We start from the raw sequence: 25,688 nt of genomic DNA on the forward strand, positions 1-25,688 counted from the left end.
CCTCTTTGCAACAGTGTGGCACATGGGTCTGCCTCTACATAATACCATAAGGGCTGAAAGATCCCTAACAAAATGATTAACAGGGCTGTGAAATCATTGTTCACTACTGTGAGAATAGCATAATGCAGCACACAAATAAAAACTATTTTTAGTCGCAATTTAAGGTGGAAACCCAGCAACATCTCATAGAGCCCAGTTGAGAAACCCACCTCCAGCACCAAATGGCCTCCTATGAGAGATCATTTTCATTTGATCTGGACCCTTCTGTGACTTGATTTGCAAGTTCCTCCCTCATTTACCATCTGCGGATTAGACGGTTTTGTCTGCCCCAGCTCCTCAGTATTCTCTGGTACCTGCTGGTTATTTTTCCCTTCTGCTGTGTTGTTTTGATCTGATTTGTCAGCAGCTTCCAGTTTACCTTCTTTCCCATTTCCCTGCTTTGAATTAAGCTGTGATGGATCCTTAGAGCTCTTTATCACCTCCTGGAGATTGAATTTTCTTTTTCTTTCTTTCTTTTTTTTTTTTTTTTTTTGAGACGGAGTCTCGCTCTGTTGCCCAGGCTGGAGTGCAGGGGCGTGATCTCAGCTCACTGCAAGCTCTGCCTCCCAGGTTCACGCCATTCTCCTGCCTCAGCCTCTCTGAGTAGCTGGGACTACAGGCTCCCGCCACCACGCCCGGCTAATTTTTTTGTATTTTTAGTAGAGACGGGGTTTCACCGTCGTCTCGATCTCCTGACCTCGTGATCCGCCCGCCTCGGCCTCCCAAAGTGCTGGGATTACAAGCGTGAGCCACCACGCCCAGCCTTCTTTTCTTTTTTTTTAAATGCTCCGTTGCCGGGCTGGAGCACCATCTCAGCATCTCAGCTCACTGCAACCTCCACCCCCGAGTTCAAACGATCCTCCTGCCTCAGCCTCCTCCCGAGTAGCTGGGACTACAGGCCCGCACCACCACACCCAGCTAATTTTTGTATTTTTAGTGGAGATGGGGTTTCACCCTGTTGGCCAGGATGGTCTTGATCTCTTATCCTCATGATCTGCCTGCCTCCTTGGCCTCCCAAAGTGCTGGGATTACAGGTGTGAGCCACCATGCCCGGCTGGAAATTGTATTTTCTAAACTACATGTAATCTTTCACGACACTCAGGCAACAGACAACTTTCATGATTTCTACTACCACCGTGTACTGTGGATTGGTGAGATCCACTTTATTTTCTGAATTGAGGGTGCACACTATTCTGCCAATTCTTTGATAATTTCTGTATTCATGTGACAGTGTCCAGAGTTGGTTCCTTCTAGTGGGTTCGTGATCTCACTGACTTCAAGAATGAAGCTGCGGACCTTCGTGGTGAGTGTTACAGCCCTTAAAGGTGGCACAGACCCAAAGAGTGAGCAGCAGCAAGATTTATTGTGAAGAGCGAAAGAACAAAGCTTCCACAGCCATGTAAGGGGACTGAGCGGGTTGCAGCTGCTGGCTGGGGTGGCCAGCTTTTATTCTCTTATTTGTCCCTTCCCATGTCCTATTTCTGTCCTATCAGAATGCCCTTTTCTCAATCCTCCCCGCGATTGGTTACTTTTAGAATCCTGTTGATTGGTCCATTTTACAGAGCGCTGATTGGTCCATTTTACAGAGCTCTGATGGGTCCATTTTACAAACCTCTTGCTAGCTACAGAGCACTGATTGGTGCATTTTTACAGAGTGCTGATTGGTGCATTTTACAATCCCCTTGTAAGACAGAACAGTTCTCCAAGTCCCCACTCCACCAGGAAGTCCAGCTGGCTTCACCTCTCATGACTGCTATTTCAAGATTTATACACAATCTGAAATGTGCCTTTGTTTGGAGCTTTAAACCAAGGTTCCAAAAATGTTTCTGTGTATTTTTTCATATCTTCTAAAAAAGCCTTGCATGTGCCTGAGATGCATAACATTCATAGAATAACTCAAGTCTTCTTGGTTTTGTACACATCCTGGAGAATATGATGCGCCAATTTCTCAAGTTCCATCCCAAGTGTCCTGATGAAGAAGACGTTATTTGCTCCACTTTCCACTGACTGGAATCCTCTTAGGCTCATCTCTGTGAATGCCTTAATGTCACCAACTTCTTTCTTCAAGGCAGCCTCCACATCATCATCATCTCCCTCACTTCCAAAGGGCTGCTGATCCTTGTCTGTAAACTTTTCTGGCCCGTACATGTCGCCATATTCGTTGAGCAGGGTGTAGGCCTCCTCCACACACTTGGCGCTGGTTCATGTTGCAGGTGATGAGGATGCCCCATAGCCTGGGCTCTGGCTGACCGGGCCTGCCAGATTCGCAGCGCCGAGCTCGCTTGGCCAGCACATACTGAGCCTTGCCTCTGTGCTTCCCGCCGCCAGGCTGAGGAGGCTGCCGGGCGGCAGCCGCCATGATGTGTGCACGCTGAGAGGAAAGAGAGATGTTTCTCCACTGCTGTTGGCGTCCTCACCTCCTGGTGAACTTCTACGCGGTTTAGGGGTGTGAATAGAAGAATTATGATGGCTTCAACATTTGGTATACATATGCCTTTTTACCTACAGACCATGAGCAGTTTTGAATCACTTAAGTGTTTTTTGTCTTCTCACAAAGGCTTCATGGACACATCTTTCTCTTTCCGAAGAAACAAATTTCTTTTGAAATCCTGCTAGTGTTTCATGAAGGCATCTAGCCAGTGCAGCTTCCTGGACCAGATTTATGTTTGTGTGATCAAGAAATCTTAGGAAACTAAACAGGATCCGAAAGCAATTATGTTTTGCCTGGCGATCACCTTAGAGTTCGGTGTGGAAAAAACCATGTATGTATATTAGTCTTGTGTATATATATATATATATATATATATATATATATGCAAAAGCAAAGTGATGTATGTTTGGTAAAAGACAAAACATTTGCCTTCTGGGCACTCCATACCATTTTGCGAATGCTAAATATCACCTAGGACATGAGGCTCATGGTTTGACACTAAGCATGAAAAAACATATATTAAGAAAATTTAGGCTGGGCGTGGTGGTTTACAACTGTAATCTCAGCACTTTGGGAGGTTGAGGTGGGCGAGGCTAGAGGAGAGCAGTTCGAGACCAGCCTGGCCAACATGGCGAAACCCTGTCTCTACTAAAAGTACAAAATGAGCTGGGTGTGGTAGTGCATGCCTGCAATCCCAGCTACTTGGGAGGCTGAGGTAGGAGAATTACTTGAGCCCAGGAGACAAAAGGTTGCAGTGAGCTGAGACCGTGCCACTGCACTCCAGCCTGGGAGATAGAGCAAGACTTTGTCTCCAAAAAAAGAAAAACAGAAAATTTGTATGAACTTTATAATTTCAATAAGTAAATAAGTGTCATAAATGATTGTTAGTGGAAGAATTTCTCTTTAAATTACTTGGATCATCCCTCCCCCCACTGATCACCAGTTTTTTACTTTATTTTGTAGGGGCTGCCACACTCATCTAGGGGCTGCATCTACTAATTGATGTAAGTATAGACCAGTTACGGTGTTTTAATGAAAAGTTTCCCCACTTCCTGACAAATCCGTGTACATTTATCATTGTGGTATATGTACAGAAAGGTTATCAGGGCCGGGCGGATCGCTTGAGCCCAGGAATTCGAGATCAGCCTGGGTAACTGGCAAAACTCTGTCTCTACAAAAAAATACAAAAAAATTAGCCGGGTGTGGTGGCGTATGCCTGTAGTCCCAGCTACCCGGGAGGTGGGTGGGAGGATTGACTGAGTGAGCCATAGTCACGCCACTGCACTTCAGCCTGAGCGACAGAGTGAGATGCAGTCTCAAAAAAAAAAAAAAGAAGAAGAAGAAGAGAGAGAGAAAGAAAAGTTATCAGAAAGTAGGGAAAACTTTTGAAAGAGTGCTTGGATAAGATGGAAGTCAGCTGCTATCAGAGGCTAACATCCTAACTGGACTTCCATTGGCACATGTCCTGTTTTTTCCCCAGTAGGCAGTAGAATGTATATTTCTTGGCTTTGCAACAATACAAAAATACCCCATTCATTAACTTAGGTTTCATGCTTCAAATAAACAATTCCCCTGATTTCTAAGATAAGATACAGTTAGCTATGAATGCATATAGGCAGAATCTGGTGCATGTGTTTATCTCAAACCCAGGACTGTTTTTATGTTTACAGACCATGCACTGCAAGTCTAAGTGTTCTCGGGTAAAGTTGTCAAGGCAGGAGGCTGAGTGAGGACACACCAACTTTACCTGCCTTGGGGCACTCCTGGGATTGATTGGTTTCCCCAGAGCCATAAAATTTTTTATTATTCTTCTGCATATATCAGACCATGGAACTGTGTGGCCTTTTGGGACTTCTGCTGCTTGTAAAATGGCACAACATTTTTGTTGGCTGAAGTGCAGGGTGAGAATTGCTCATCACCCTTGCAGAGCAACTGGAGACCTCTTTTAGGGTCATTGGTTAACCTGCACCAGAGGGCAGTTAATGAGCCAATGAAGGAAATGCTAACATTAAATTTAAATATGTGAAGAAGGATTCCTCCAAGCATCAGATGAGCTAGATGGGGTAGGAACATTGAGAGTGAAAATCTGGAAAATAACCAAGTGCTTTGTTCTTTTCTAAGGCATGCAGAACTCATTACTGTTGATGGAAGCAAAAACAACAAGGCTGAGTGCCTTGACTCAGTCAGAGGTTGGAAACCCTCTGGCTCAGCTTTACTGGCCAATCTTCATTAGGTGAGCAAAGAAGACTCTAAAGAGAAGAAGCTTGTTTGCCCTATTGGAAGAGCAGTCATTGCTTTTATAATCAGTACCACATATCTTTACATATAGTTTCATCATACTTAAAATATTTCAGCTTCTTCTGGTGTAGAAGTTATAGATGGATTAAAACCAAATGCTTAAAATTCACCCCCCAGAGAATATGGAATTGGTCTTAGAAAATGGTAGTCTTTGAGCTGAGAGGTAAGTTGCGTACTGGATATCTCTTGCTGGAAAGTCCTACTGAATTCTTCTGATCTAAATGAGTATGATTGAGCCAATTGGAGTATCAAAAAGAATTTCAGGTGGTATAATGCAGCAATTATAAATCAGGCCTTGGAACTGACAGACCAGGTGCCAAATCCCTACTAATTTCAGTGTTATTTAACAGAGTAGAATTACAGTATATAGTTTAACAAAATAGTTTTACAGAATTTTATTCAGTTCTTTTGGTTTTAAGGAATAGAGAGTCACCTATTCCAACAATTAAAAGAATTTTAATGTATCAGTATGATATATATGTATCGATAAACACACACACACACACACACACACACACACATGCATACACATATATATATTTGAGAAAGAGCATCTCTTAGAAATCCAAGAACAGGATTTGTAATAGAACAATTTCTAGGGGAAGTGATTTGGAACCCAAGACAAGTCTGGGGTCCTCAGAAGTAGAAGTCCATTAATTTCACTCTGAACGTCCAGTGTTAATGTGAAGATACTGTGCATCTGTTGTCTTCTCTGTGCTCCCTTGTCCACCAAAGGGCTTGTTTTTCTGTATTTCACAATTCAGGCTCTCGAAACAGGCATTCTGGCCTGTTTGAGCACAGACTTATTGGCCAGGTCACATTTTAGCCCAATCACTAGTTTATGGATTGGCTGGTGATGGGACAGACAGGCCTTTACTCCTAATCCAATTAAAGATGTTCATTAAGAAGGCTGCCCGTCAGTGAGGGGAATGGGTGGACAACTTCCTTTTGCTAGGGTGTGACTGGCATAATGAATGATATGCCTGACAGTCCTTGAGAGTTTGTTATGGGTAACTTAGATCTGCATGCCATCTTACTTTCTGATTACACTTCTTCACAATCATTGGAACACAAGTGGAAAGAAGATAAAGATCCCCTTTATTTGAGAGCAAACCTTCTGAATATCCATTCAATGAAACTCAGATACCCTCTCTAGGTAAGACTTAACTTTGTAACCTATTGACTGCAGAAATGCAAACAAAAAAAAAATTGCCCTATAGTTAAGTGACAGAGCAGAGTGAATCTTAAGCAAAAGGGTCAAGTAGGCAATGAGATTTTTTTTGTCAGAGTCACTCTTTCTTTTTAAACCCAGAGCTATTTCATATACTAGCAAATTAAAGGCAGCTATACTTTGGGAGGAAGAGGATGTGATTTAGTTGGCAGATAACCTTAAATCACACCTTTGCCCCATAGCCTATGGCCTTGGGTAAATAAATGAGCTTCTTTGAGCTTTAATCTCCTCAATGTCAAATGTAACTATCTACTATGGCCTGAACGTGTTCCCCCAAATTTATGTATTGAAAACTTAATCCCCAATGCAACAGTGCTGAAAGGTGAGTCCCTTTGGGAGGTGTTTAGGTCATGAGGGCTCTGCCCTTATAAATAGATTAATGCCATCAAACTAGGACTTGATGGAGGGAGTTAGTCTCTCTTGACCATCTGATGTCCCCCATATAAGGACACAGCAAGAAAGCCCTTGCCAGACACCAAATGCTGGTGCCTTGATCTTGGACTTCCCAGTCCCTAGAACTGTGAGAAAATAAAATTCTGTTCTTTATAAATTACCCAGTTTCAGGTATTTTGTTGTACTAGAACAAAACAGACTAAGACACTATCATACAAGGTCATTGTTCTAAATATTGTATTAAAGAGGTGGGTATATGATGGATAATTATTTCATAAGTACTAAAAAAATGATGGAAGGGGCACCTAAGAACTCACATTTTACAGATGTGGGAACTGGGGCTTGAAATTATTTCTGTTGTTTAAGTTCAGTCGGCTTACTTAGTCAAAACTAGAACTCAGCCCTCTTGACTTCCTAGGCCAGTGTTTTTTCAAGCTACCTCTAAGTTATTCTACAATTCTAAACACTTGCTCTTAAGACTGTGGATGTAGGTAAAGTTATAGTTTCCAGTTGCCTACAATGAACAAAACTATTTTTATTATTAGGCTGAATTTATTTATTTTTATTCTTTTTTGAGACAGAGTCTCATTCTGTCGCCCAGGCTGGAGTGCAGTGGTGTGATCTCAGCTCCCTGCAACTTCTACCTCCTGGGTTCAAGCTATTCTCCTGTCTGAGCCTCCTGGGTAGCTGGGACTATAGGCATGTGCCACAACACCTGGCTAATTTTTTTTTTTTTTTAAACTAGAGATGGGGTTTCACTATGTTAGTCAGGCTGGTCTCAAACTCCTGACCTCAAGTGATCCACCCACCTTGGCCTCCCAAAGTGCTGGGATTGCAGGCATGAACCACCATACCTGGCCAAAGTTCTTTTTTTTTTAAAAAAAGAGAATATATCTGGTCCTTATTTCTGTGAAGACTGAATAACTGTTAATAGCCCAAATTACTAACTGTCCTAGAGGAATGTGTTTTTGCTTTTGTTTTTGTTTTTTTTGAGACGAAGTTTCGCTCTTGTTGCCCAGACTGGAGTGCAATGGTGTAATCTCGGCTCACCACAACCTCTGCCTCCCAGGTTCAAGCGATTCTCCTGCCTCAGCTTCCCGAGTAGCTGGGATTACAGGCCTGTGCCACCAAGCCCGACTAATTTTGTATTTTTAGTAGAAATGGTGTTTCTCCATGTTGGTCAGGCTGGTCCTGAACTCTCGACCTCAGGTGATCCGCCCACCTCGGCCTCCCGAAGTGCTGGGATTACAGGTGTGAGTCACTGCACCCGGCATTTGAGGAATGTGTTTTAATAGTAACCCAAGTCTTAAAGAAGTGAAACTCTTTACCTAGGCATCCCTGAGCCTCCCTGGCCTCCTGCAGTCACTCTGGCCGCATGGCTAACCTCCTGTAGCTCTAAGATCCAGGAGCCAATCCAAGACTTCCAACTGGCAATCAAGCTCCAGACTGAAAGGCCATGAAACACAAGTAACCTGAGCTCACCTGGCTGAGCGTCATAATCCAGATATGTTTTTCATGCCATGCACTTCTCCACCACGCAAGCAAAGCGTGGCATGGTGCAGTGGAAACTTTGTGTAATCCATTCTATTTTAAATTACCAAGGAGTTGAATTTTATGAAATATTAAAGGACTAGATTCTAGAAGACCTTCATAGAATACAGATGGTTTGTTCACATAATTTTTTTCTTTGTGCAGGAGTGCAAGATTTTCCAAGCACGTCTTCCTTCATCCACTTAAAATTCCTTCACAGACTCTTGTTGTCTATTTTGTGTAAAGCACCATAGGAAATACAAAATGATATTTTATATGCTTTCTTTCCCCATAGAGCTTGTTTTCTGGTTGACATATGAATGGAGACTCCATGAGGTCTGGAATTTTGTCTGTTTTATCCACTGTTGGGATCTAGTGCCTAGAACAGCATCTTGCAGAGAAAAGGCACCTAAGGAACATTTGTGGAATGCATAGATGAACATTAGTCATAACCAACAAACATTTATATGTCTAATATTTATTTCCCCCACCTCATTTTTTCTTTAGAGATGGGGTCTTCCTGTGTTGCTCAGGCTGGACTCGAACTCCTGGGCTAAGCTGATCTTCCTGCCTTGGCCTTCCAAGTAAGTGGGATTACAGGCATGTGCCACTGTGCTTGACTGTGCCCCCTTGTGTTTTTTATTTTTTATTTTTTTAGACAGAGCCTCGCTCTGTTGCCCAGGCTGGAGTAACAGCTGGTGCAGCCACAGCTCACTGCAACCTCCGCCTCCCAGGTTCAAGTGATTCTCCTGCCTCAGCCACCCGAGTAACTGGGATTACAAGTGTGCACCACCACACCCAGATAATTTTTGTATTTTTAGTAGAGATGGGGTTTCACCGTATTGGCCAGACTGGTCTTGAACTCCTGACCTCAAGTGATCTGCTCACCTCAGCCTCCCAAAGTGCTGAGATTACAGGTGTGAGCCACCACGCCCAACCTGCCCCCTAGTATTTTAAGTACAGTTGCTGCCTCATTTGATTCTCACAATTCCATGAGGTAGGAACAATTAATATTTCCATTTTGAAGGTGGGGAAACTGAGGCTTAGAAAGATTAAGTAACTTTTCCAGTGTTCCCCAGTGGTGATCCTGGGATTTGTAGCAGTCAGCTGGCCCTGAAATCTGTTCTCTTGACCACTTTGTTCTGTTGCCTCTGCATACTATGCTGTCTTCTCCCTCAGAGTAAAATACACTCCTTTCCTGTTTTTATAACCCAAATCAAGAGGTGTTTATAATGGCCTCACATCTGTGATATAAACAACAACGGGCTGGAAAGTTTTGGAGAGTCTGAACCAGATGTGGGACTAACACTGCCCTTGAGGGATAGGAAGGATTTGAACAGGTGAGAGATAGAGCTCCTCTCACTTAGACTTCTGGGAGAAGATGGCTTGAAAATCCTCTCCATAATATTATTATATTATAATCTCATAAAATCTTATAGTTATTATCTTTCATCTTTAACCCCGCTTCATCATCTTAAACAGCTTGTGTGGGTGAGCATACAATCTTGTTCATATTTCTATACAAGCTCAGCACATAGCGTAGCACCTTCTCTTTGATTTGATTGAAACTGAATTACCATTGATGGTAAGCTGGATGGGCTTGGGAAAGTATTCTTGCCAAACCTTGAGTTCTGATAGGCTTTTCTTTTTCATGTTTTTCTCCAGCCCTTCCTCTGCTTTTGAAGAAGTCCTAAAGAAAAAAAGGACACAACTCTTCATATGAAATCATTTTTGACATCTTCAGAGATTTCTCTAGGTTCTGGCCCAAGCCTGACTGTTGTTCTGTTCCACCTGCATTCTTCCTACACTTGAGGGATTTCAAAAAATGTACTTAATGATTTGGACTTATTTTAATTTTATCTAACTTATTTATTTTCTCTGAGGTTAAGAACATTTTGTAAATTCACAAACCAAAGATATTTTGCACACAATGAAAGAGCTTTTAAAAAACATTGGATCAGAGTTAGAATATTTCCCCAAGGAAAGGAAATACACAAACTAGTCACATGACTGATTGAAAAAAATAAAGCAAGAGAACTAAATATCCTCCTGAACTAGTTCCTAAGGTACACTCTTTTTCCATTCTGAAACAACTAGTCTGCACTGTTTGTTTTTTGAAGTGAAACTTTGGTGGGAAAATTTATAACCAAAATTTCTGTGTATTTCACACTAACATTCTTTCTCTTGCCAGGCATTTTGCTGTGAACTCAGGCATTTATCCTCATATGTTTTCCTGCCTGTTCAGGTGTTCATTTCTCTTGTTCTCAGTAAACACTAAATTCAAGTCAAGCTTCTGGAAAGGTAATTTGGTCACCCTGTTTTTGTAGAGAGTGATTATAATGCAAATTTTCTTTCATTTGTTCATAATAAGGAACACAAACCCCTGGCGTGAATTTCACTTTATTAGTAGAGTCTTTACAGTCTGAGGATCTGATATTAGTAAAGAAGTCAATTTTGAAAATGTTGGCTATCTGAAGAAGAGTGACAAATCATGAATGACATAATTGATAAGTTGACAAAGCTATTTAAGTTCTTAAATTGATAGACCAAAATTGACAAATTGATAGACCAAAATTGACAAATCGATAAACATATTTTTGAGCAGTGACTATATGCAAAGCCAAACTTCCAAATGAAGTTTGCTCTCTACTAAACAGAAGCAAGGATGTAGGTGCTTGGAGTAGGCACCTAGTTAGCAATGTCATCCATTATTCCCGCCAGTAAATCACTGACAAGAATGAACTCTTCCTATCCCATTCCTCTTTCTAACTTACTGTAACTGGGCAGTACTGTAACTGGACTGATCTCACACCCAGATCAGTCAGTTTTTATAACTGACGTTTTCTAATGCATTCAGCTCCATTAGCAGTGCAACCAACTATTACTTCTGATTTACTTTGGAATTAATTCAAACTTTTTTCTCCAGATTTCATCATGCTAAGAAACATTTCTCATGCCTGCAAGACCTAGTATCTATTTCCATAAGTCAAATTTAAAAATACGGATAGACTTATCTTTGCCCCAATGTCAGTAGCTGTCAGGGACTCAGGAGACTCTAAAGATGCATAAATAATAGTAGTAGAAGTGGCAATCGTAATAGTAAAAGTAGTAAAAATAGCAGAAATGATAGTATTTAGTGGATGCTTTCTACCCAGGCACTGTGCTAAGCACTTTATTTTCAGTTACGATTTCATTTTACAGAAGAAGAAACCAAGGCTCAGAGAGGTGAAATAACCTTACACAGTCCAAGTGGTAGAGCCAGAAAATTCATTGTTTTTTAAAAGTTTAGTAGAACTCACCAGTGAAACCATCTGGGTGGGCTTTTTTTTTTGAGAGGGGAAGTTTTTGACTATCATTTCAATTTCCCACTTTTAATTGAATAGATTGAAATTTTTTCTCTGGGCTTATTTATTTTTGAGATGGAGTCTCACATTGTTACCTAGGCTGTAGTGCAGTGGTGTGATCTTGGCTAACTGCAACCTCTGCCTATCGGGTTCAGGAGATTCTCCTGCCTCTTTTTTTTTGTATTTTTAGTAGAGGCAGAGTTTCGCCATGTTGACCAGGCTGGTCATAAACTCCTGACCTTAGGTGATCCACTGGCCTTGGCCTCCCAAAGTGCTGGGATTACAGGCATGAGCCACTATGCCTGGCCATATTTATTTTCTTCTATTGAGTTCTTATATTTTTCAATGCCCTTATTTCCCCTGAACTAAATAATTTAGTGGGCTTTATGTCACTTTGTTCTCTTTCCCACTGCTATCTCACATCTTTTGCTTATATTTTCCAGAATAATTCTGAGTCACTAGGAGTGCAGTGGCGCGATCACCACTCACTGCAGCCTCCACCTCCTGCGTTCAAGTGATTCTCCTGCCTCAGCCCCCCGAGTAGCTGGATTTCTCTGAATTTCATCACACTAAGATATATTTCTCATGCCTGTAAGACCTAATATCTATTTCCATAAGTCAAATTCAAAAATACTGATAGTCTTATTTTTGCCCCATTGTCAGTAGCTGTAGGGGCATATATTATCTTTATTTGGTAAGAAACTCACTGGTGAGTTCTAAACTTTTAAGAAACAATGAATTTTCTGGCTCTACCACTTGAACTGTGTAAGGTTATTTCACCTCTCTGAGCCTTGGTTTCTTCTTCTGTAAAATGAAATTGTAACTGAAAATAAAGATAATATATGCCCCTATAGCTACTGCTGCTATAATATATATGGACATATATTATCTTTGTTTTTGTTTTGGTCCTAGCCCTTTAAAGATAACTTTCACATTGTTTGAAATGTCTATGCCCTTATCTATTTTTGTCTGCTTGTTCCATCAGTTACAGAGAGAGGTGTGTTGAAGTCTCCCACTATGATCGTGGATAATTCTATTTTTTTTAGCTGTTTCAATTTTTGCATCATAGAATTCAAACTTAACACTAGTAGGTGACCAAATTTAGAATAATTATATCTTCCTGGTGAATTGAATTTTTATCGTTGTGGAAATGTTCCTTTTTATCTTTAGTAAAGCTTTTTACCTGAACACCTATTTTGTCTGACATTAGTATAGGTATAGTAGGTGTCTGAGTCAGTTTGGTCTGCTATAACAAAGGACCATGGACTGAGTGGCCTCTAAGCAACAGAAATTTACTCTTTAAAGTTCTGGAGGCTGGAAGTCTGAGTTCAGGGTGCCAGCATGGTTGGGTTGGAGTGAGGGCTCTCCTTCCAGGTTACAGGCTACCGTCTTCCCATTGTATCCTCACATGGCAGAAAAAGAGCTGGAGAGCTCTCTTGGATCCCTTTATAAAGGCATGCATTCTATTCATGAGGATTCCACCTTGATGTGATAAATTACCTACAAAAGACCCCACCTCCTAATACCATCACACTGGGGGCTAGGATTTCAACATATGAATTTTGCAGGGACAAATTCAGTCCATAACACTAGGTTTTTTTGGATTTTTATTTAGCATATTTTAGCTTTTTCCATCATTTTACTTACAGTCTTTTAAAAAAATTAAGTTGTGTGTTATGAACTGAATGTATCCCTCCAAAATTCATACCCAGAAGCCCTAATACCTTCAATGTGTCTATATTTGGAGATGGGCCTCTAAGGAAGTAATTAAGCTTAAATGAGATCATACCCACTTACCTCCTAAAAGGTAAGAGCCAAAATAAATGACCATTTGATCTCTATTTCTATTTTTTTCAGAATATTCTACCCCCAAATGCAAATAAATTTACACAGAGCCCATTAATTTTATGTGAAGCAGGTGTTTTTCTTATTTTGATAATTACACCAAGATAAATGGGAGCTAGAAGCAATTTTCAAAACAAAATAAGCAGGAGGGAAAACAGTTCTGTTTTCCCAGCCTCTGTTCCTGGTCTCTCATTTCTGGCTCAAGGACTACCACCCTCTGGAGCCCTGAGAATCAGCTTTCTGGAGTTTTGGGGTATGCTGCGTGCTCCTGACAAGCTAATTGCATGGACAAGGAAAATGGGATAAAAGCTGGGAAAATGGGGTTGGTTAAGGGAAAAAATAATAGATAAAAGCGATAAAGGAGAGATAAAGGAAGGCAGTATGATGATGAGAAAGAGATCAGAAAGTAGTATTTTGTGGAAAGAAACATGTGATGACCCCATATCAAGTAGGCAGTATGCTCCATTAAAAACACCACCATATTAAATTCTGTTAAGAGGAGGGCAATTAAGGAACATCAGGTTCTAGAATGCTGAGAGGTACAAATGCTTTAACTCGTTTGCTTTATTGGTTAAATTTTATTTATATATTTATTATCTTAGGTAATATTTTAAATGGCATACAATGTGATATTTTGGTATATGTATACATTGTGAAATTATTGAATCAAACTTATCTGTCACTTCAGTTATTTTATGTGTGTGGTGAGAACACTTATCTACTGTCTTATTAAGTTTCAAGTCTACAATACATCATGACTAACTATAATCACCATGCTGTTGAATAGATATCCAGAACTTACTATCTGACTGAAACTTTGTACCCTTTGTTTGTTTTGTTTGTTTGTTTGTTTTGAGACAGGGTCTTGCTCTGTTGCCCAGTGTTGCCCAGGCTGGAGTGCAGTGGCACAATCACAGCTCACTGAAGCCCTGACCTCCTGTGCTCAAGCAATCCTCTTGCTTCAGCTTCCAGAGTAAATGGTACTACAGGCACACATCACCATGTTTGGCTAATTTTTAGTATTTTTTGTACAGACAAGGTCTCACTATGTTGCCCAGGCTGATCTTGAACTTCTGAGTTCAAGCGATCCTCCTGCCTCAGCCTCTCAATGTGCTGGAATTACAGGTGTGAGCTACCATGCCTGGCCCTTTGACTTGGTTTGATCCTTAAGGGCATGAGTTATCAGATAAGAATCTACCTCTTCCTAGCTATGTGGCCTTAACCTTTTTTTTTTTTTTTTTTGACAGGATCTTACTCTGTTACCCAGGCTGAAGTGCAGTTGCTTGATCACAGCTCACCCTAGCCTTGAACTCCTGGGCTCAAGACATCCTCACACCTCAGCCTCCAGAGTAGCTTGGACTATAGGCAAGCCACTGCCATGCCCAGCTAATTTTAAAAATTTTTCTGTAGAGACAAGGCCTCACTATGTTGCCCAGGCTGGTCTCAAATTCCTGGACTTAGGTGATCCTCTGCCTCAGCCTTCCCAAATGCTGAAATTACAGGTGAGCCACCATGCCCAGCCCTTAACGTCTTTAAACTGTCATTTTCTCATTTGTCGAATGAATATCACAATAGTACCCACCTCATAGGGTAGTTCTGGGGATTAAATAAAATATTTAGTTAAAATCTTGGCACACTGTAAGCACTCCATAAGTGTTACCTACTTTGGGTATTATCGTTGTTGTTATAATAATTATTATTATTGGCGTATAGGTTGGCAATAGAAAATTATAACCCTCATACTTAATTCAGCCCTAATTAGAAATTGTAACTGAATCTAGCAGCTGTGAGTGGCAGCAGTTTAATGAAGAACTAGCTGTCATAAAATTTAAATTATATCTATCTGTAGCTAGTTTCTATTTGTAATATAATTGAGTTTTTCCAAGTTTGTTTGTTACAAATAGAGAAGAGCTTTGCTGTAATCATAAGAGATTTGATTTAATAGTTCTAAAGACCACTGACCTAATTTTGGATGTTCTGACTTTAAATGTGGCTGTGTAAAGCAACCTGTGTGCTTGCCATCCTTGTTTGTTGGTTAAAAAAAATTATATTTTCTTATTATGTTGGTTAAGGAAAATTATATTTGTTAGAATATGTTTGTTGTAGAAATTAAACTTACCCATCAAGCCTAATGCTGTACACACCAGCACTCCAACCATTAACTTGCTATCCGCAGTTTTTGATTTGCGTCTGTGACTTCACTAGAATCTTAGTGGCCTTTGTCTCTACCAGTATATCTGTAATAAACTTAATTATCCTCAGAGACTTAATTGGTAACATAAGTGCAAGACTTTGCCTCTGAAAATACAGCTTTTAGAAATAACATTATGCCTTTACAAGGTGTATTCCAAGGAAGACAAATATGTAAACATTCTTCATGTCATCAGAGTTTATAATATTTTTCTGGAGTGGAAGGTTATTATTCCTATTTTCCCAAAAAGTACCAGGGGGTCAGTGACTTCTTCAAGGTCAATAGCTTCTGTCTGGAATTACCAAGACCATAACTTGAATCATCTGTTGCAAATTCCCTTTCTAATCCATAACGTTTTGCAACATTGAAATACTTATGTGACACCAAAACCAAAACAAAAACCAAACAAACCTAAAAACCAAAATCCCAAAACCCCCCAAAAACTAACACAAAAAACTAAACTAAAAAACCTAATAAATCCTAAGTCAGGTGGAAACACTTCAAGTAGTTTCTGGATGCGAGAGCTTCTCAGAAGCTAATAAAGATTCCTGGCTCTATTGGATGGAATGCTAAGAAGCTATTTTAGTTGGATTGGGAACATTTATTCACGTCTTCATGTGAGCAGCAGTAAAAGTGTACTACCTATTAAAAGTTACCTATTTGCTTATTTTGCCCACCCTTTTCAGATATGAGCTTTTGACATTTCAACAAAATTAATGACCAGCTTGTTTTGGGTAACCAATTTCTTGCAGTTGATTATTATTCCACAGAAATTCCTCTGTGCCAAGTCTTATAGCCAAAACAATTATTTAACACAAGTACAGTCATGTGCCGAATAATGATGTTTCAGCCAACAATGACCGCATGTAAGACAGTGGTCCCGTAAGATTATAATGGAACATAAATAGAAATCTGATAGGTAACACTTGATATTGGCACTGCAGATGAAGTAGGGGAAATGACCTATAATTCAGTTAAGGTTCTGAGACATTTGGTTTTCCATATGAAAAATATGTACAAATTAAATATATATGTATACCTATACCATCAATGTTTGTGTAAGTATACTCTATGATATTTGCACAATGACAAAATGGTCTAATGTCACATTTCTCAGAACGTATCTCCATCATTAAGCAACATATGTCAGAAATAATTATGAACAGGTATAATAACTGCAAAAAGTCATGTAAAATAGATGGAACTGCCAGTGCTGAACAAATGAAGAGGATAAATGAATGGTTTATATGTAAAAGGGTAAATGAATGTCAGTAAGAAATAGCACCCTCATACTTCCATTTGCCAGAAGTATCACCTTTGGTTGGTTGTGGGTAATGTCAATTATTGAAATAATTAAGTGAATATGGAGAAATCCAGAGACTAAAATACTGAGCAATCAATCAGTGTGTCAGTGTTTACTCTGTGTATGACAAAACCTTCTGTGTATAAACATAGATTCTATGGGAGGTGAAGGCATGTCTGAGGCACAGCTATGGTTTCCAAAGACTTTATAGTTTGATTTATAAAGCAATATTTGATACAGAAATACCAGAACTTTAGAGCTGGAATAAAATAGAGGAAGTGTTTGTTTTTGTTTTGTTTTGCTTTTTGACTTGGAGTCATCTCACTCTGTCACCCAGGCTGGATGGAGTGCAGTGGCGTGAACTCGGCCCACTGCAACCTCTGAGTTCAAATGATTCTCCTGCCTTAGCCACACGAGTAGCTGGAATTACAGGCGTGTGCCACCACACGGGGCTAATTTTTTTTTTCTTTGTATTTTTAGTAGAGATGGGGTTTCACCATGTTGGCCAGGCTGGTCTTGCGCTCCTGACCTCAAGTGATCCGCCCACCTAGGCCTACCAAAGCAGGGATTACAGGCATGAACCACCGCGCCTGGCCTAAAATAAAGAGAAATTGTAAAACTAGAAGAGAACTTAGAGATCACCTAGCCTAATACTGATGGTTAGAAAGATAATTTAATGAGAACTTAAAATGTAAGCTATAATTTTAATTTACATCACAGGCCCATTCCTTCTTTTATATATTTTTTATTTTCCTCCTTCATATTGAGCATGTGCCAGTTCATTGATGTTACCACTTCTCAAGCTAAAAGTATCATCTGCGTGTCACCCAGTGATGGCAATGGACCCAGTCACAGTGATTCAAGAGTCCCCAAAAAGGGTGCTGTCCTTGTCCATTGATGACTGAGGAAGGGGTGCTTCTTTTCTGCCTATTCTGACACCATATTATCTGTGGCAGTACCAAAGCTACTGGACACTCCTGATGGCAAGAGGTGTAAACCCAAATGCAGATGAATGAAGGAAGAAAAAAAGACAATTAAAGCTGTGCTGTAAAGGAGCCAAACAGCCCCGGATCCTCCTGCTCTGAAAAGGAGAGCTATATTGTCAGACACCCGAAAAAAGGCATGACCAGTGGACTTTAGGATCAATGTAGTCAGATGTCTTTTTTTTTTTTTTTTTTTTTTTTTTAAGAGATGGAATCTTGCTGTGTTGCTCAGGTTGGAGTGCAGTGGCTATTCACAGGCACTATTATAGCACACTATAGCCTCGATCTCCTGGGCTCAAGCTGTCCTCCTGCCTTAGCCTCCTGGGTAGCTGGAACTACAGGCACATGCCACCACACCCGACCAGATTTTTTTTTTAAAACAGAGTCTCACCCTGTTGCCCAGGCTAGAGTGCAGCTTGTTTTAAGTGTTCTATAGCTCCGTTAGTATATCTGTATGTAAATTGATAACTACAAAGCTATTTTGATAGAGTATCAGACTTTGGATAAAATCACAAATTATATAGACATCACAATCAATTTCAAATTCATTTTGGCATCATAGCTTTCTTAAGTTAGAAAGAACACCGTATTTAGCATATAATCTGTACATGCATTACCTGCATTGTGGGGATTTTAAGCATGTCCACACATTCTTTGACACCTCTCTGTCCAAAAAGTGAAGTCTACTTCTCTAGCACTTGAGTGTGAGATGGACTTAGTGGTTCATTTCCAAAGAATAGAGTATGGAAGGGAGAAAACAATAACCACATGAAGTACATGTAGACATTTATTTCAAAAAACAAAAACAAAATGACAAAAAAATTATGAATTGAAAGTTAATCTCACTTATGAATATACAGAACAAGAAAAATTATAATTTGTAAATGAAGATTCAAAATTTGAAAAATAAAATATTTTAAATCTACAAGTATATTATTAGTAATACTACTGATCATGACCAATTTGGGTTTATCCCAGAATGCAAGGATGGTTCAAAATTATGTGATCCACCATAATAGAGAGAAGGAGGGGAGGGGGGAAACACTTACCATCTTAATAGATGTAGGGAAAGCATTTTATAAAACTCATCATCCACTCAGGACTTAAAAATATAAGCAAATAGAAACTTCCTAACCTTATATAGTGGAAGTAGCTCAAAGCTGGGGTACATCACATTTAATGACTTAAAATATTCCATTTTAAAGTCAATCAAAAGACAAAGGTAACTGCTTACTAAGAAGTCTTCCCAGCGGCTGGGCGTGGGGGCTCACGCTTGTAATCCCAGCACTTTGGGAGGCCAAGGCAGGCGGATCACAAGGTCAGGAGATCGAGACCATGATGAAACCCCGTCTCTACTAAAAATACAACAACTTAGCCGGGCGTGGTGGCGGGCGCCTGTAGTCCCAGCTACTCGGAGAGGCTGAGGCAGGAGAATGGCGTGAACCCGGGAGGCAGAGCTTGCAGTGAGCGGAGATTCCACCACTGCACTCCAGCCTGGGCGACAGAGCAAGACTCCTGTCTCAAAAAAAAAAAAAGTCTTCCCAGCTAAGACAAGAAAACAAAGTAAGATGTGAAATTCATAGGCACTGTATTCAAAACTACTGTCAAGCAGACTATGACAAAGCTCATGTTATGCAGGCATGAGAGGGAGTATGTATTGGGATAAGGGGATGTTAAATGAAGGGAAGTGCTTTCCAAAAATGTAACTACTTAATTATAATCTTGTGACAAACAGCTACAAAACCACTTTTAATAATACATTCTTTCCATGATAGAAAATATAAAATTTTCACTTTGTAAAAGCTGTCAGTTCTATTACTAAGGAAGAATTAGGCTTTGATTACATAGAATTTCTATTTCATTTCTGCCTTTTTTTCAGGAGTGGCTAGATTCCTAGCAATAGAGTCTCTGAAAGATGTCACCCAAGGAGTAAGGCAGTTTTTTCAACATTTCTAGCATTAGGACTTGGTTGGCTCACCTGCAAGACAGTGTGAGATGCTATTCATGACAGATTCCCTAACACCAAATCTAAAGTTGAAAGATATTTTTAAATTTCTATAAGATGGTCAATAAAGATCTGCTGGTGTGTTTAACTCTGGTCTGGGAACCTGCTAAACTTTCACTTACCACATTTGCCAGAAGAGTATCTTCAAACTTTATCACCTACATACCTCTAAATAAAACTTAAGAATGTACACTTTCAAGTATTTTTAAATTGGTAACTAACATTTATCATCATAAATTTAAGTAAGTGCAAATAAGATAATTTCCAGTGGTATACTGTAAATACTTACATTTTCAAAAATAAAAACTTTTATGTCATTCTTTTAAATGTATCTAATAGAATCTAAGTACCATAGCAATTTGATTCCCACCATTATCAACATAATAAATAAACAAGCTCTTCAACAGTGAGACATTAAACATCATTCACTGGATCTTTGTTTATATTTTGCTTTCTCACAGAATTATAGTATATTTTACTGCTTAAAATATTTATCTCCTAAGGTACTTCTCTGCAACGAATATAAATTGAAATTAAAAAAATTTCCCATGACTAAAAGGCTATAAGTATTAAAAATAACTTTTTTCTAAATTATTACAATAACTATTAGAACACAGTAGATAATATCACAAACATGAATATTTTTACACATAAGTATTAAACATAAAACATTAAAAATCTTCCTGGAAATTCATCTGAGAATCAAGACCAATTTGTAGTTTTTTTTTTTAGTTCATCTTTCTGTGGGTATATATTACGTATAACTAGAATGACATAGCAGTCAACATAAATTATATTCCCATTTTTCCTATCTATAGATGAGATCACTTTTAATGTAAAACAAATAGATGAGAATGTAGTTTTGTTCTGTTTTTGTTTTAACTTTTAATTTTCATGGGTACATGGATGTATATATTTATGGGGTACATGAGATGTTTTGATACAGGCAAGCAATGTGTAATAATCACATCATGTAAAATGGGGTATCCATCCCCACAAGCATTTATCCTTTGTTACAAACAATATAATTATATTCCTCTAGTTATTTTAACTTGTACAATTAAATTATTATTGACTATAGTCACCTTGTGCTATCAAATACTAGGTTTTATTCATTCTATTTTTTTGTACCCATTAATCATCCCCACCTCCACCCCTCACCCCGCCCCCTGTGCCATTACCCTTCTCAGTCTCCGTTACCATCCTTCTACTCCCTATGTCCATGAGTTCCATTGTTTTGATTTTTAGATCCCACAAATAAGTGAGAACATGCAATATTTGCCTTCCTATGTGCCTGGCTTATTTCACTTAGCATAATAACGTCCAGTTCCATCCATGTGGTTGCAAATGACAGAATCTCATTTTTTATGGCTGAATAGCACTCCACTGTGTAGAAGAACATTTTCTTTATCCAGAGAATGGAGATTTATAATAATTCAATTCTTTGTCACTCAGTGCCACTGCATCCATCAATTTTTTTAGTAATACGTCAAAAATGAAATAAATTTTAATGATTTAATGGCTGACAGCCTGCCTAGGCTTTTAATTTTATTGAAAGCAAATAACTGAAAACCAGTGAGTTGCAGAAAAGGGTTAGCCATTATTGGAGTCTCTTTCTCAACACATTTTCAAATGACCTGTATAGACTTGAAGGTTTTTTTTTGTTTTGCTTTTCCCACCTTGACAATGGTGAAACTGAGAAAGATGGGTGAAAATTATGGCTTGCTTTTAAAAAAGGACATATGTGAAAGGGGCAGGTGGGAAAAGAGAATCAGTCTGAGACAGGTATATAAATGGGAAGATCAAATTTTGGAAAGAGTACCGAGGAAGTGGAGGAAATGAAAATGGATTAAAATTCTCCTTGCACAAGTACCTCTTGAAATGTCTTGGTGTGCACTATTGTGCTAACCCCTGTTTTAGATATAAGGGTACATACTGCATCTAGGATTTAAGAATAAATGTATATCAATTAGTATTTCTGCTAATGAATTAAGGTGCATTCACCTGTGCATATTGGCTGAAGTTAAACTGATGAACTTATCTGGAGAGTGGAGGGGTATACAGTGAAGTGAAAGGCAATCATTACTTAGTCAGGAAGCCCTTTTAAATGGTGTCCTAGTCTTAACAATAAAGACAATGGTGAGGATTTGGCCAAAGAGAAACTTTGGCCCACGGATTGACTTGTTTATGTTTTTTTACCCTGCAATAAATTGAATATTATAATGTCTCTTAAGATGAGTCTCTTTTGTGAATTAAAATAGTCATAAAGTCTGCCAAAGTATCCAAGGTTAAAAAAAAAAAGTTAAATTCAAACTAAAGTATACAGTGAAAGTTTCTGAACCAAGCCAGATGGTATCCTGGTTTGAAGAGATCAGATAGAAAGGGCATGTGCGATCCACAGCTGACTTAACCAGTGCTTTCACATCCCAGCCTCTGTCCAGCCAAGCTTGAGTTGATGAATGCATATAAAAGCTTGTGAAAGTAAAATAAATCTAGGGACCCCAAAATCACTAAGCTAAAGGGAAAAGTCAAGCTGGGAGCTGCTTAGGGCAAACCTGCCTCCCCTTCTATTCAAAGTCATCCCTCTGAGGCTCACCTGAAACAAATGCATATCTGATTGCTTCCTCTTTCCTATTGTTTCTGTGAAAATGCAGATCCACTGAACCAGACTAAATTGTGTATTCAGTGGAAGGCTGATCTACGACTTAAAAGAATGCAACCTTTTGCCTCTTACCTACTTCTAACGGGGCCACTTCGAGTTGTCCTGACTTACCGGACTGAACTAATGTACATCTTACACATAGATGTCTCATGTCTCCCTAAAATGTATAAAAGCAAACTGTACCCCCAAACACCTTGGGCACGTGTCTCAGGACTTCCTGAGGCTGTGCCATGGGCACATCCTTAACTTTGGCAAAATAAACTTCCTAAATTGACTGAGACCTGTCTCAGATATTTTGTGTTCACAAGCTCTACATGGATTTAAGGCACAGACGGTAAAGGTTTTCCAAAAGTGCTCAAGCAGGGATACCAAAACATTGTATGTGCATATATGATTGCTATAAAGGTTATAAATTATCCATAAAAAGCAAAGAGAAAGAATGGAATTGACATTCTAAGACTTACCTAGGTAACTGCTTCTCTCTAGTGGAGCTTTTGTCATTAAACAAATTGTGGGGACTTCTCTTATTTTGGCTAGAATATACTTTTATCAGGCCAGTGACTCTACTCAAAAATTAGATATACTTACAGATACGGAAACATAGATGAGGATATCCGCTTCAACTAGACAGCCACCAAGGCAGTAAGAAATTGAAGGGTCAAGACCATGTCCAAAAGGGAAGTGCAAAGGTGAGAATGACATTTAGCACCTGTTTTCCCCTTGAGGCAACTGCCAATTCATAAGCAGTAGCCTAAGGCTAAGAAGCTAAATAGTGGGAAATAATCAGCAGAAAACAGAAGCCCAGAGGTTGAAAAGGTGAGCAGAACTTTAGGCTGTCTTACATGTCTGGGAATACAAAAACAAGTTCAGGATCAATCAAGGTGAAAGAACCTTGAATGAAAAGTAAATATATCAACCCTCAAAAGGACTAAAGCTCAGCTGTTTAATCAGCTAATTGCCACACTGATCTGCTCTTATCCAAACTGTTTGCTAGAAGCAAAAAGTAAACTGTGAAAAAAAGATAGTATCAAGAGTTAATGTCATCAACTCAATAATTTTTCATTCACATGTCAGGCATTCAGACAAAAACTATTGACCATACTAAAAGATAAGACCAAATGACTGAAAATAGAAACGTGGAAACTGTATTAAGAATTATCAAGCATGGGCTTCCAAATTACTTCTAAGTAACTGTAATTAATATGCTCTAGAAAATATACAAGATGATGAATTTCAGCAGAGGGTCCAAATCAGTAAAAATAATTAAATGGAACTTGTAGAAATTAAAAATAATAGAACTGAAATTAAGAATGCAGTAAATGAGTTAAATGAAAGCTTAGACATAGCTGAAGAGAAGTTCAGTGAATTACAAAATAGGTTGATGAAAATCCAGAATGAGCATGAAGAGAAAAAACGAATAAAACAAAACAGAAAAGAATCTAACACATGTATGGCTAACGGTGAAAAGCCCTAACTGAGTAGGCGAGGAAAGAGACAATTGGGGCAAAAGTGATAAAAGAAGAGATTATGCCTGAGAATTTTCCAAAAATAATGAAAGACACCAAATCACAGATTCACCTAGAGATATCATAGTAAAACTGTTTAAAACCCAAAACAAAGGGAAAATAAAAGCAGCTGGAGGTAGAGTGGGGTAGGGTACACATTGTCTTAAAAGGAATAAGACTCACAGATGACTTTGCAACAGAAACAGTAGAACTCCAAAAGACAAAGAAGTAATACTGCCAAGATGATGAAAGAATTACCAGATGCAAAATGGAATGAAGAAATATACAAAGGGTAAATGTGAAGAAAAATATAAATGATATATAGATTCATAAAACAATAATAATGTCCTGTGGCATTTAAACAATATTATAAAAAATAATAGCACTGGGGCAGGCATCATGGTTCATGCCTGTAATCCCAGAACTTTCGGAGGCCAAGGCAGGAGGATCACTTGAGGTCAGGAGTTCGAGACCAGCCTGGTCACATGGTGAAACCCTGTCTCTACTAAAAATACAAAATTTAGCCGGGCATGGTAGCACACGCCTGTAATCCCAGGTACTTGGGAGGCTGAGGCAAGAGAATCACTTGAACCTAGGAAGTGGAGGTTGCAGTGAGCCGAGTTCACCCCACTGCACTCCAGCCTGGGTGACAGAGTGAGACTTGATCACAAAATATGATAATAATAACAATAATAATAGTACTGAAGTTATTCTAAGGTCCTTGAATTTTTTGTTTTGGAGACAGGGTCTCCCACTGTCACCCAGGCTGGAGTGCAGTGGCATGATCCCATCTCACTGCAGCCTTGACCTCCCAGACTCAAGCAATCCTCCCATCTCAGCCTCCCAAGTAGCTGGGACTACGGGTGCACACCACCATGCCTGGCTAATTTTTGTATTTTCTTTTGTAGAGATGGGGTTTCGCCACATTGCCCAACTTGGTCTTGAACTCTTGAGCTCAAGTGATCCTTCTGCCTCGGTCTCCCAAAGTGCTGGGATTAAGGGTGTGTACTTTGAATTTTCCAGGAAGTGACAAAAAGAATTTATATGAGATGTTGATAAGTCAGGTATTAATGTTGGAATCTCTAGGATAACCTTAGATAATATACTTTATGATGTGAAAGAAAAACTAATAGGAGGGGAAAATAGAAATAAAAAAGAGAAATGGAATACAAAACAGATGGAAAAATTAGAAAACGAATTATAAACTATCGTAGTAATTACATTATATAAATGAACTAAATGTTACAATTAAGAAGAAAAATTATCACACTGGATAGAAATGATTGTACATTTTAAAGGCATACTTTAGAAAATTGTGGTCTTCAGTGGAACAGAACAGAGACCTCAGAAATAACACCACACATCTATAACCATCTGATCTTTGACAAACAGGACAAAAACAAGCAATGGGGAAATGATTCCCTATTTAATAAATAGTGCTGGGAGAATTGGCTAGCCACATGCAGAAAACTGAAACTGGATCCCTTCCTTACACCTTATACAAAAATTAACTCAAGATAGATTAAAGATTTAAATGTAAAACCCAAAACCATAAAAACCCTAGAAGAAAACCTAGGAATACCATTCAGGACATAGGCATGCGCAAAGACTGCATGACGAAAACACCAAAAGCAACTGCAACAAAAGCCAAAATTGACAAACGGGATCTAGTTAAATCAAAGAGCTTCTGCATGCAAAAGAAACTGTCATCAGAGTTAACAGGCAACCTACAGAATGGAAGAAAATTTTTGCAATCTACCCATCTGACAAAGCTCCAATATCTAGAATCTATAAGGAACTTACATTTACAAGAAAAAACAATCCCATCAAAAAGTGGGCAAAGGATACAAACAGACACTTCTCAAAAGAAGACATTTATGTGGCCAAAAAACATTTGAAAAAAAGCTCATCACTGATCATTAGAGAAA

The 25,688-nt window shown here is 39.1% G+C and overlaps 1 pseudogene; it reads right to left on the reverse strand.

The window, feature by feature from the left end:
• Positions 1 to 229: 229 nt before the first annotated feature.
• LOC115833171 lies at positions 230 to 2,398 on the reverse strand (annotated as a pseudogene).
• Positions 2,399 to 25,688: the final 23,290 nt, after the last annotated feature.

This window comes from Nomascus leucogenys, chromosome 25 (assembly GCF_006542625.1).
Source record: "Nomascus leucogenys isolate Asia chromosome 25, Asia_NLE_v1, whole genome shotgun sequence".
Lineage (NCBI taxonomy): Eukaryota > Metazoa > Chordata > Mammalia > Primates > Hylobatidae > Nomascus > Nomascus leucogenys.